Here is a 12,986-nt window from a genome sequence, read left to right on the forward strand (position 1 = left end):
TTAGGCTATATTTTCTTTCCCTTTATTCATATGTATTTACTTCAGAAAGAAAAAATCACGTGTTTTAGTCAAAAAGAAAAACAACATTCCATCTGCAATAAGTACTTCTAGGGGGCAGCTGGGTTGTTCAGTGGATTGAGAGCCAAGCCTAGAGATGGGATGTCCTAGGTTCAAATCTGGCCTCAGACACTTCCCAGCTGTGTGACCCTGGGCAAGTCACTTAACCCCCATTGCCTAGCCCTTACCACTCTTCTGCCTTGGAGCCAACACCCAGTATTGAATCCAAGACGGAAGGTATGGATTTAAAAAAAAGAATAAGTACTTCTAATAATGACTCAGATTTTTCCTTTTCCAAAACCTTAAGATATGATAGAATAACAAAGTTTTACAATGACATAGTCTTTCAAGGAACTGTATCTGCCATGTGGGAGGAGGATGTGTTTAATATATAACATGTATACAAGTAAGAAGAATACAATATATGGACTAATGGGGGCCACAAGGGAGATTCAAAGTCCTCAAGACAATTTGAGAGAATACTTGTAGTTAGAGTGATCAAGGGAGGCTTCACAGAGAAGGTGGTTCTTGATTTGAATAGTGAGATTTTATAAAAGACATGAAAATGGACTGCATTCTCCACATGGGCAAATTATACACATGAATATACAGAGGGCAGGAGATGGCATGTCAAATTTGGGGGGAAGTGGTAGTCAAATCTCGCTAGGATATAGACTACTAAAAGGAAAGCAGTATAAAAAGGGGCTTGAGTGAGGTTATAAATTAAATTAAATGTTAGGTTAAGGAGACTGTATTTTAACCTACTGGCAATAAGGATCCTTTTTTTTTTTTAAATCAGAGAGTGACACATGAAGATCTATGCCTTAGTAAGGTTAAGGGGCCATCAGTATGAGGGATTATATTTGAAAGGGGAAAGACTAGAGGCAGGAAGACCAGCCCTCAATGGCAGTTTTACCATCCCTAATATACACCTTTCCCACTCCAAGCCTGAAAATTGCTATAGAATGTACAAATATTAGAAGTTTACCTTCTAAAATATACACAAGAACTGCATAAATGCAACTACAAACAACTGTTTACAGAAATACAGACTTAAATAGTTAGAAAAATATTAATTACTCATGGGTAGGATGAGCCAATATAATCAGGAGCCAATATGGAGGCAGCTGGTGCCATAGTGGATAGCATTCTGGGCTGGGAATCAGGAAGGCCTGATTTGAAATCCAGCCTCTATCATTACCTAGCAATGTAATTCTGGGCAAGTTACTTAACCTCTGTTTGCCTTAATTTTCTCAATTGTAAAATGTAGATAATAGCTCCTACCCCACAGGATTATGGTGAAGCCTAAATGAAATAATATTTTTGAGTGCCTAGCATAGTTTCTGGCACTTAGGAAGTGAAATATAAATGCTTATTCCCTTCCCTCAAAAAATGACATTATCTAAATCAATTTACTTATTTAATGTCATACCAATTGAAAATATGGAAAGATTACTTTATAAGAATCAGAAGAAAAAAAAAGAAGACAAAAAAGAGAGGGAAAGAAAATGAATCATGTAAACATGGAAAAACATTAAAATAATAATGAAAAAAATGAGCAGCAAGGCTGTTACAGATGTGAAATATTATGCACACTTTCAGATAAGATCACTGAATTTTAGTTTTACTCAAGTGATTTACTTTATTATGAGAGATTGTTCAAGAATTGGGAATGATCTGTAAATATCTGTAATACTGAAAACAAAATATCAGTAATTTTTTTTAAATCCAGGTGAGCTGTGAAAGGGATTTGAACAAAGGGTGGTAGCAATATGAGCAGAAAGAAGAGGACAAATCCATAAAATGTGATAGAGGGAGAATTGGCAAGATTTAGCAATGTATTAGATGTGAAAGATGAAGGGATATGGACAAATCAAAGATGTTTCTGAGGTTTTAAGGCTAAGTACTTGAGAGGAATAGGAATAAAGAAGTTGGGATTGGGGATGGGTCAGAGGGAAATGTCCAGCAGGAAGTTGGAGAAAAGGAACTGAAATTCATGGAAGATATTCAAGCTCGATTTAGAAAGATGGCAGTCAAATGAATATATGGAAGTGGATAAATTTACTCAGGAAAGAATATAGAGAGAAAAGATAACCTAGCACAGAACTGACTCTTAAGGAGGTAGGAGGCGAACAGTAGAAGTATTCATCATATGGTTTCCAAGGGCATTAGAGAAGCCCTTATGCCCCCTTAGGGGTTATTGCTTGAAATTTCACCAATACATCTACATCCCTTCTGTGTAAGGATTTCTGGGGGTACAAATACTGGGCTATCAAAAGAGGAAAAAAGGAGCTTGTGAGATAGTAACTTTTTCTACTCCATAATTTTGACCGAAGCTTCACTACTATGATGACTGTGGGAAAAGCTACAGAAAACTCTAAGGAGTTAGCTACATAAAAACTCTCTGACTATCAAGTCGAAGGTCAAATCCCTGAATAGCCTGGGGATGTCCTGAATAGCAGCAAGCTTCAGAAATGCTGAGAATAGCAGCAAGTCACAACAAAATCAGGCCATTGTATTATTGCAAGGGAAAGGAATGGAGAAGACACCCAATATTTAGTTTCGACCAGATTAAACCATTAACAGAAAGAAAAATGAGACATTTTCGTGGCTCTAGTGATGCCTAGCAGCCAAGAAGTTAATTCAGTAGCCTAAAAAAAAGGGCAGGCCAATAAGATCACAAAACTAGCAGGTATTCAGAGGTGGAGTTGTACTTTATTCCACTTGTTACTTCAGAAAAGAGATTTTTCCAATCCCATGTCTCTTAAACAATAAGTAAAAGAGAAAATAAGGCACTCGAGCCAGGAAAACTCCCTTAGAGCCCAGGGAGGTAAGTGCCATTTAAAATGGGAAAGCATCTGTTGTAGGGCCCATGACTGCTATCTGTAGAGGCACAATGCAATTCTTTATACTTGTCCCTCTTTGCTCTTGAACGTTTTTTGTTTTGTTTTGTTTTTGCTTTCTGCTATTAATTGTCATTTGTAAGTTGCCAGCAAGATACCTCTTTTTCTATTACTCTGACGTATCTCATAACATATTAACTTACAGCTGAGAGATGAAGAAAAGCTGACCTGTCTCATTTTAAGTATGAGTATGGTATTAAAAACTGCTAGGGTATCACCTCACACCTAGCAGATTGGCTAACATAACAGCAAAGGAAAGTAATGAATGCTGGAGGGGATGTGGCAAAGTAGGGACACTAATTCATTGCTGGTGGAGCTGTGAACTGATCCAGCCATTCTGGAGGGCAATTTGGAACTATGCACAAAGGGCGACAAAAGAATATCTACCCTTTGACCCAGCCATAGCACTGCTGGGTCTGTACCCCAAAGAGATAATGGACACAAAGACTTGTACAAAAATATTCATAGCTGCGCTCTTTGTGGTGGCCCAAAACTGGAAAACGAGGGGATGCCCATCAATTGGGGAATGGCTGAACAAACTGTGGTATATGTTGGTGATGGAATACTATTGTGCTCAAAGGAATAATAAAGTGGAGAAGTTCCATGGAGACTGGAACAACCTCCAGGAAGTGATGCAGAGCGAGAGGAGCAGAACCAGGAGAACATTGTACACAGAGACAAACACACTGTGGTATCATCGAACGTAATGGACTTCTCCATTAGTGGCGGTGTAATGTCCCTGAACAACTTTCAGGGATCCAGGAGAAAAAAAAACACCATTCATAAGCAAAGGATAAACTATGGGAGTGGAAACACCGAGAAAAAGCAACTGCCTGAATACAGAGGTTGAGGGGACATGACAGAGGATAGACTTTAAATGAACACTCTAATGCAAATACTATCAACAAAGCAATGGGTTCAAATCAAGAAAACATCTAATGCCCAGTGGACTTACGCGTCGGCTATGGGGGGTGGGGGGGAGGAAAAGAAAATGATCTATGTCTTTAACGAATAATGCTTGGAAATGATCAAATAAAATATATTTAAAAAAAAAACTGCTAGGTTATTTTGCCTAATAACAATGGGGGACATTTTCATCTTTCAAATAGTTCTCTTTGAATTGGTTTACCTATCCCCTCCTCTCATGGGCATTCCTTCTAAAATTACATTGCTTCACATTGTAGAGGAGCCTTACTTCATGCAATAAGAAGCTTTCTTGAAAAGTTGTATATGAAGCAGATTTAAATCAAGTTACAGGTCAACAAGAATTATAGGTTTAGCACTGGAAGAAACATTAAAAGTTCGTCTAGCCCATCTTTGTCAACTGAAAATGCTTTTACACTTCAAAAAGCTGTGATTTCATCAATAGCAGTCTTAACTTCCCCCAATATACACTGTTCCCACTGTAAGCCCTAACAGATCATTCTAATGAATTGCTTTAAAAGAAAAAAAAATCACGACCTGGTGGTCAACATTCTGGTGATGAGCTCTTTGACCACAATTGTACTCTGACAAGCAGCCTGTAAGCATGGTCAGTTTGCCATCCCCTAGCAGCCTTCAAGAACTCAGGGTCTTTTCCATGCTGTGATGGGATATTGAAGTAAGACTTAGTGGAAACAGAAAATATTTGATCGGTTTTGCAATATGAATGCCTAACTTATTTCTTAAAGGAGACAAACTTTTATTGCCTACTTTTCAAAGCAGCATTACTCGTTTTTTAGGCATATTTAGTAGTTTCAGAACAGTTCTAAATGAATAAGTACCATCAAAACTGAATAACTCATGAAATCTCCCTTGACACACAATTGAAACTATAAGCCTATTTTGGTGTTTGATTCATAACGTAAAAAAAAAAATCTATAGTTTACCCCAAATAAAAGCTTTTCAGAAGAAAACAATATACACAGATAGTTTAGCTATCATGAAATCTTGAACACTTTCCATTTTCTTAATTCAAAGTTTTGGGAGAAATTCCCTTAAGAGATCTGAAAACATAAAAAGCTATATAGAATGAAATGTCAGAACAATCTCTCTCTCTCTCTCTCTCTCTCTCTCTCTCTCTCTCTCTCTCTCTATTTTTCTGTCTCTCTCATAAATTCCACTTGACAGACATCATTATTGAAAAAAGGCTTTATACAGTTCTCTGTAGAATGTTCTAGATCTCCAAACAAGATTTTTCTTCCCCATACTGGCAACAGATGAATATTCAGATGACATTGAAGGCCTACCAATGCTGTCTCTGTTTTAAAGTTGATAAAGCTGTACCATAAAAATGAGAGTAGAAAGAAAAAAAGAAAAGTCAACCTAAAAAACTTCCCAAATAAACTTATGAACTACTTGACCTCATTGAAGGACTTGAAAAAGCATGTAGAGAGCAGTAACTCTCAAGATATTTTGATAAGTATATGGTGGGGTGTGGGTGGAGGAGACAACACAATTCTTTCCTTGGCCAAATAGGCACTACAAATTTAATCTCTAGTTCCTACAGAGGAATATTTGTTTATTCTTAAAGTTTCTGCTCTGACTTTTGTTCTCTGTACAAGTTTCACATTTCATAATTTATTAACTCAGTCTTAAAAGGAAAAGATAAGAGAGACTGCCTTGTTTTCCCCTTGAGCTTTGATCTACAACCCAACAAACAGTAAAATTGATAGTTTTGAACCCACAGTCTTGTACACTCGTCTTAAAGCTTTTAGATATGAAAATGTAAGTAAATATGGGAACAATAATACAAATCACATTTATGATAAACACAACCAAATTGTGTGATCTTATAGCATTATGTACTTTTTTTTAAAAAGAAGAAACAAACTCCTACCTTGTTAAATGGTCTTCTGGTTTAAGATGTCTTTTCGTTTACTCCTTTATACCATAGGTCTCTTCAGCAGAGCCCTGTAAAAGAAGTGGAGGCTATAAATGTAAGCAAGACATTTCCCAGTCAATCACATTTGTCAATATGGTAACTTTGACTTGACTCCCTGATGGGAAACGGCAATTAGGGTTAGGTCTGGAAGCAAAGACACACTGAGTATTAAATTTGCCAAAGCATATTTCTCTGAGTTAAATTAAATAAGACAGCTGAAAAGATATGAGCTGATTAGAACTGTATGGCTCCATCCTCTCAATAGTCACCAGCCAAAGAAGTTACAGCTAAAAATTATCCTTCCAAGTTTGTGGAGTTTGGCTATATATCTCTAAAGTCAAGGGGGAAAATATTTTTCTTTTGTGTTTTAGAGCACCTCAAAATTTTTTGGTACCAAGTTTGAAAGAAATATTTAAGTTTTAAAATGTTTAAGTTTTAAAAACATGGAAAAACACTTCTGCAAATTCATATTGTTTAATGTAAATGACAGTGTCATGGAGATCTATTATGGAATGTAAGCTTAATTTATAACAATGAAGATACTCTTCCTTTTGTATTTAATTTCTGCTAATAAACTAGAATCCTCTCTAGAGGAAAATTAGTGAGATTTTGCAGGAAATAAAGGATTTGTTATCAGCATAGGCAAGTATTCCACTGAGGGCAAAGAAAATGCATTCAGTGTTCTCCACAGTATCATTTCTTTGATACCCATCCTTTTCTTTTTCAGACATGCCACTGGGTAGAACTTGGGAGAACATGTATTGGAGCACAGATTTCAAATGGAGGCAAAGGGAATTTCATTTTTTTGCTATTTTGCTATAAAAGCATTTTTACAATTCATTTTGGGCGCAAAATTCTCTTATGGAACATAAGGTTCAGTAAAGGAATCACTCCCAAAGCATCATTTGGGAAACTGCTCAGCAATGCCTGGTAGTTTTAATGACGACGTTACTCATGGCTCACAATGGAAAATTAAATCTCCTCTGCCTTTGTTTAAAACATTGAATGTTCCCAAAAAGTTTCTCAGTGATGAAATATCATTAGTACCTGCTCACATATGGTCCACTACAAGACCACCTATGCATAGTGATGAGTAATTATGTAAAAACACTTCTCAGAGAGTTCTTTTTTAGTCATTACTCTTCACTTGACACAAGCACATTAATTGTTTTTCATTCCTCTGACATTTTTTCTTTCTTTTCAGCACAGTGGAAATTCACTCACTCACACACACACACACACACACACACACACACACACACACACACACACAGAGTTTTAAAGCTAGAAATCCTGGGCATCTGGGGCCAATTGAATTGGGCAATGGCGGCAGGGTATGGTTGAGCTCGATTACTGGCAAATGTTATGGAAGTTAAAGAGACTGAAGAAGAAGAAAACAAGAGTGTTTGAAGAAGGTAGAAATTTAGGTTGAGAAAAAAGGCCACGAGCCATGTACTGAATTGATGAAGTGAACTTTAAAGGAAGATAGGTATTTGCTGAGTGTTGGTGAGACAAACAGCCTTGGCGAAGTTGCCAAGAAATACAGCATCTGTCTTCAGGAGTAGATTTGAGTCAGCACCATAAGATGAAAGGAATGTGAGAAGACGAGATACCTAGGATGAGGGGGAATTTTTAAAAAACAAATATTTTCAGAGGGCACAAGAGAAAAGAAGGGGAGAGGAAAGCAGGACCAAGGAAGGTTAGGTATGAGTTTACAAAGAAGTGAAAGGAGGAGAGATGGCATGTTCCATCTTGCCACTGACTCTTCTGAAAACTCCCAGTTATCTGGAGTAGCCTGTGTGGCATGAGTATTCCCAAGGTTAAGCAGAGCATTAGAGTTTATTTACCCAAGTTAAAAAGGTGAGTTCAAGAGTAGAGCATGGTGGACACAGAAATAGTGTGGATGGTTAACTATTGTTTTGCCAATGGAAAGAAAGCAAATCCACCCCCCCCCCCCATCCCATTTGTCAGTGCTTACATCAAAGCCCTTACTAATCATAGCTTTGGGGGAAAACAGTTCATTATTTTGTGTCTACTTTCCAATTTTGGCATCAAAATATAAATTTCATTGTCTTTGTACCAGAATACTATTAGCTTTTCTATCCAATAAGGTAAAGCTAAAAATCAAAAGGACAATAGAAGATTAAATTTGCTTTATAGATCCTTGTCACAAAAGAGAAACAAAACCTATGTCTAAATATTCAACAAACCCAAAATCTATTTGACTTTCAACATGTAAGTCAGCTACAGTATGAAGGAACTTAATTGTCTTCAGTTATAACATAATGAAAATCAACCTTTTAAAAAGACACTTGCCTTGTCCAATTAGAGAATAAGAATCCTTTAATAGGTTACCCACTGCCCAGAATATAATTTCAGGTGGAAAACTGCCCATAATTGCATGGCTTGATGTTAACTGCTGCTAAGTAACTTATTTCTCTTCTTTGAATGAGAATCTGTGATAGATGACACAACCAAAAGTTTTGTGCTGCATAGCAGTTTCCGCTAGAGAGGTCAATAATCAATCAGACATCCTCAAAATCCCAGCTATTCTATTCTTTGTGGTTCAGTTGAGCAGATATTCAGCATATTTCTTCTTCCTGTTTCACTGAGGGTGATTTCTGAAAAATGCTCTTATTAAAGACTTAGCAAAGGCTACTATAAAAATGCCAAACATCTTTCTTATCCAGATTTGACCTCTAATGGCAATTTGATTTTTAATTTGCTCAGAGCTTGGAACCTTCCTGTTTTCAAGGCCAAAAAAATAAAAGTAGCTTGAAAAAAATGTCAAAATCATGAATGGAGAAATTCAGCAAATGAGAAACAGTTTTGTGATTTTACATTTACCTCATCATGGAATTCTGTAAAATTTCACATTCGCAAAGTTGTTTTGCTTTGTATGCTACTGTCACCTTCTATTACTTGCAAGCTTATTTTCAAACTTTGTTCTTTAATCTTGCCAAATCCTTAACCAACATCAATGCTGCACTAGCCCACAAAACTTTTCATTTTTCTCTGCATTTCCTGCTTGTGACACATTCTTTGGATTGAATTTGAGGTCCATTCATAATCATGGCCTGGAAAGAAAAGGATGAATAAACAATTCTGTGGAAGTTGGCATTTATTTTTGGTTACTCTGGTGCACGCAAATCGCCCTACTGACTTGACGTCTGGTTTGGTTTAGCACTACAGAAAGTCAATCGCATCCCCAAACCCAGAGTTCTATCTACCTGTGACATCTGAAACAAACTCCCAGAAAAGAGAAGTATGGACGGGAAACAAACAAGAGTTTCCATGTATCATTTTGCTTAATGCTTGGAGCACTAAGAAAGGACATGGGGAAAAGGGAAAGCTAACCAAGCACTGCCTGTATCCTGCCCGGATGAGGTTCTGTGGAGGTAGTGACTCAGACTTCTGGCACCAGACTTGACCTGTAAGAACCAGAACTGGCTTCACATGGCTCTGGACCAGATTGGGCATAATCTGGGTACTTCAGAAAAGCTCCATTCCCTAAGGGCACTTCTTAAAAACTGGGATAAAAGCTTAACAGGGATGTATTCAGAAAGCCAACTACTGAAGCTATAAGCTCCATGCAGACAGACAGCATGTCTTATCTCAACTTATCTTCCTATTGCTTAGCCCAGGGCTAGGCACACAAGAGCTTCAGAATTAATAACTGCACGTAGTGGATTATATTGATGCGGGCCCTTACCTTATCTCTCTTCTCCCAAATCAGATATTCTGTCTTTCTCTGATTAGATGGTCAGTGTAAGAGGATTATAGGCAAATCTTAGCTCTGAAAAATCTTAGTGGAAAGATTCAAATTTCTGTTGGAAAACAGAATAGACGTGTCCTGGTTGGCCCCAAAGAACTCACAGTCCTCTCTCTCCCCTCTGTACCACAGGCAGTGGCAGGTCCCCAAGCCTGGAATGCACTATCCCATTACTTCCACCTCTTAGGACACATTATTTCCTTGAAGACTCAGCTCAGGTGCCATATCCTATGTCTTTCCTGATCTCCCCATTTTCTTCCTCAAACTGGAAGTTTATATTTAAATGCTTACATAGAATATCAGCAGAATTTGAGCTTTTATACAGTGCTTTAAGGTTTACAAAGCACTTTATGAATGTGGTCTCAGTGGATCCTCATAATGGGAAGTAAGTGCTACTATCATCCCCATTTTAAGCAAGAGAAAACTGAAACTAGGAGAGATTAAGTGATTTGCTTGCCCAGGGTCATACAGCTAGCTGGTAAGTGTCTGAGGCAGTATTTGAACTTGGGCCTTCCTACTTCCTAGTCCAGCGAGCTTCCTTCGCTGATAAGACTAGCGCTACTAAATAAACACTTACTGTGTACCAAATAGTGTGCTAGGCACTTGGCAAAGTGACACTGCCCCAGTTTTCAAGGAGCTTATGGTCTGAGAGAGAAGGAAGCATGTCAACATATATATATTTATTTATTAATAAAAATAAATATAGAGTAATTTTGGTGGGAGAGGAGCAACAGGAGGGCTGGGGCTGAATTAGGAAAGACTTCCTATAGTAGGTAGCCTTGAAGGAAACTAAGAATTCTAAGAGAGAGTCAAAAAAAGTATGCATTTCTTTCAGAGATGGGAGAGGGCGCTACAAAGGTTTGGAAACAGAAGGATGGACTATCCTGTAGGGAAAAAAGCAACAAAGCCAGTTGGATAGAACCATACACTACATGAAAGAGAGTAATTTGTACTAAAGGTGGAAAGGTAGGTTGGAACCTCCTCATTCCCAACTCTTTTACTCCCTGACCACAGAAGAGATATCTTTACTTCTCACTAAGTTAAGTCTGTACCCTTCTAACCATGCTCTCTTCACTTTTCCAGGACTTGACTTCATAAGTGATCAATATCTTTCCTCTCATGCAATGTCTTTTTCTCTGAACTGATTCCTTCCTATTTATTTATCAACATGCTTTGATTTCTAGTGCCTTCCCTTTGTGGATTATTTCCTGTTTATCCTGTCTGTAGCTTGTTTGTACATGGATGCTTGCATAGTGTTTCCCCTATTAGATTGTGAGCTCCTTGAGAATAGGAATTGCTTTCAAATCCTAAAATGTCAGAAAACAATTGTCAAAAAATTCTACATATAATTGAAAAAATAAAGAAAAAGATAAATTGGGTCCCTATTTGCATGCTTAATTAAATTGAATTAGGGGAATATCCTTACACCAAGGGTTATTAAACACTAGTATCTGTGACTGATGGTTATTGTAAAATCTTCCTCAATAGAAAGCTTAAACAGGACAGATTATCTATCACTTTTGCAGAATGGATAAATGGCTCTATTACAATATTTCCCAATCCTATGATTCAATGAATACAGGACACAAGGCATGGAGTAAAAAATAAGACAAAAGAAACCCCTCCCCCCAATTTCTAGTGTTGTCTCAAGGACTGTTGTCATCACTCTTTATTAGCAGAACTCCCTTAGAGTTAAAAAAAAAAACAAACCTCTCAGATAAAAGTATTTTGAAACTTTCAAATGAAATGTAGTATTTAACATGGCTAAGTAATACCATTGTTAGGTCAATCTAATCACATGATGGAGAAACTTGTACCATCTTCCATTAAGATCCAATTCAATATTTGCAAACCAGAAAAGACTATAGAATTCATGACATTTGATATTGTGCTTTTGCAAAAGATGACTATTTATTTGTAAGTCAACTTGTGTGAAAATAATCTGATCAAAGAAATGTATATGCTTAAGTGTAAACAGTTTCTAATGATTTACTGAAGTGGCTTTCTTTGACACTTGGAAAAGTGACAAAGATTGAAACAAGGGACACATTAGTAACTCCATATGAATACTTTTTAAGGCCTTGTACAAAGGCCTTTCAATATTTTCAAATATTAATGTCAATATATACTGTTGTATGTATGTATTAGATTGTATGAAGAACAACATAATCGGATTGACTATAGGTTCATGGTTTAAATTGATGGCGGTTTGTACATCCAATAAGGTGGTGGACATTTTTGTCAATTCCATATACAGATAGAATTCTAAAAAAACATGGAGGGGAAAATCCTTCTTTATTAATGTATAATAAAAAATTTTTGATTTATTACCCAAATAGAGTCATTTTATGTCATTTAAAATACAGAAATGTCGTATTTATGCTGATTTTGACATCAGGAATCACTGGGTTAAATTTTTTCCTCTGGGGATTGAGTGAAGAGGCAGTTAATTATGGGAGCCCATGGACCAAGGTTACCAATCATGTCACAGGAAAACAGTCTGATTATCATTTAGCAATTGAGAAGTGGGCAGAGAGAAGAGATTTGACTCTGACCTCTTTGGACATCACTCTTCCATGTTGGAGCTCAGGCTGATCAGGAGGAATTGGATGCTGAATTGTACTTTTTTATATAACTTTTTAAAAAGATTTCTTATATTTAAAGTTTTTATATATTGATATATATATATAATGATAGGCAATAAATAGTTATTTTTAAATTTCTTACACAGTTTTTAGATTTTTGACTTTTTAATTATATTTGGTTTGATTTACCACTTATCACAAAGGACATTTATAAAAAACAAATCTTATCTTTGACAGATATTGACTGTGTGACCCTGGCCAAGACATTTAATCTCTCAGTGCTCAAGGTCAGAGGTGTCAAACATGCAGGCACATAAGTTGCCCACAACACTCCAGAGTGCACCTTGAACCAGATTAAAATGCTAAAGGGAAATATTTTAAAAACTAAATAAAAATGTAATAAACAAAGATAATTTAATATGTAATTTTCTAATTCAATATGTAACCTAGTGGGATTCTTAATAGTCCCATTTCTATTTTGAGTTTGTCATCATTACTCTACGCAATTCTCTTAGACTATAAGTTGCATATAAAATACCAGCCTTAAAGTAAGAGGGTAGAGCCAAGATGGTGAGAAGGTAAACAAACCTATCTGATCTACTAAACTACCCTCCAAAAACTATGATATAACTCCTCAAAATAAATTATGGAGCAACAGAATCCAAAAAAGACAAGGTGAAGTAATTTTTCAGCCCAAAACAACTCAGAAAGCGAGTATGAGGGATCTTGTGCACTGGAGTGGAGGTAGAGCATAGAATGCCAGGGAGGCTCCATTATGGCAACAGGCTTTGGATGCAGCTAATGCA

The 12,986-nt window shown here is 36.8% G+C and overlaps 1 protein-coding gene across 23 annotated transcripts in view; it reads right to left on the minus strand.

Moving 5' to 3' along the window:
• The window catches only part of NRCAM (neuronal cell adhesion molecule), a 322,830-nt gene that overhangs the window by 141,983 nt on the left and 167,861 nt on the right, over positions 1 to 12,986 (minus strand). For all 23 annotated transcript variants that reach the window (XR_008912242.1, XM_001362955.5, XM_056799540.1 and 20 more), the window contains one exon: positions 5,779 to 5,852. The gene's annotated coding sequence lies outside the window, so the exon portion shown is untranslated. The remainder of the gene's footprint in view (positions 1 to 5,778; positions 5,853 to 12,986) is intronic.

This window comes from Monodelphis domestica, chromosome 5 (assembly GCF_027887165.1).
Source record: "Monodelphis domestica isolate mMonDom1 chromosome 5, mMonDom1.pri, whole genome shotgun sequence".
NCBI classification, from domain to species: Eukaryota; Metazoa; Chordata; class Mammalia; order Didelphimorphia; family Didelphidae; genus Monodelphis; species Monodelphis domestica.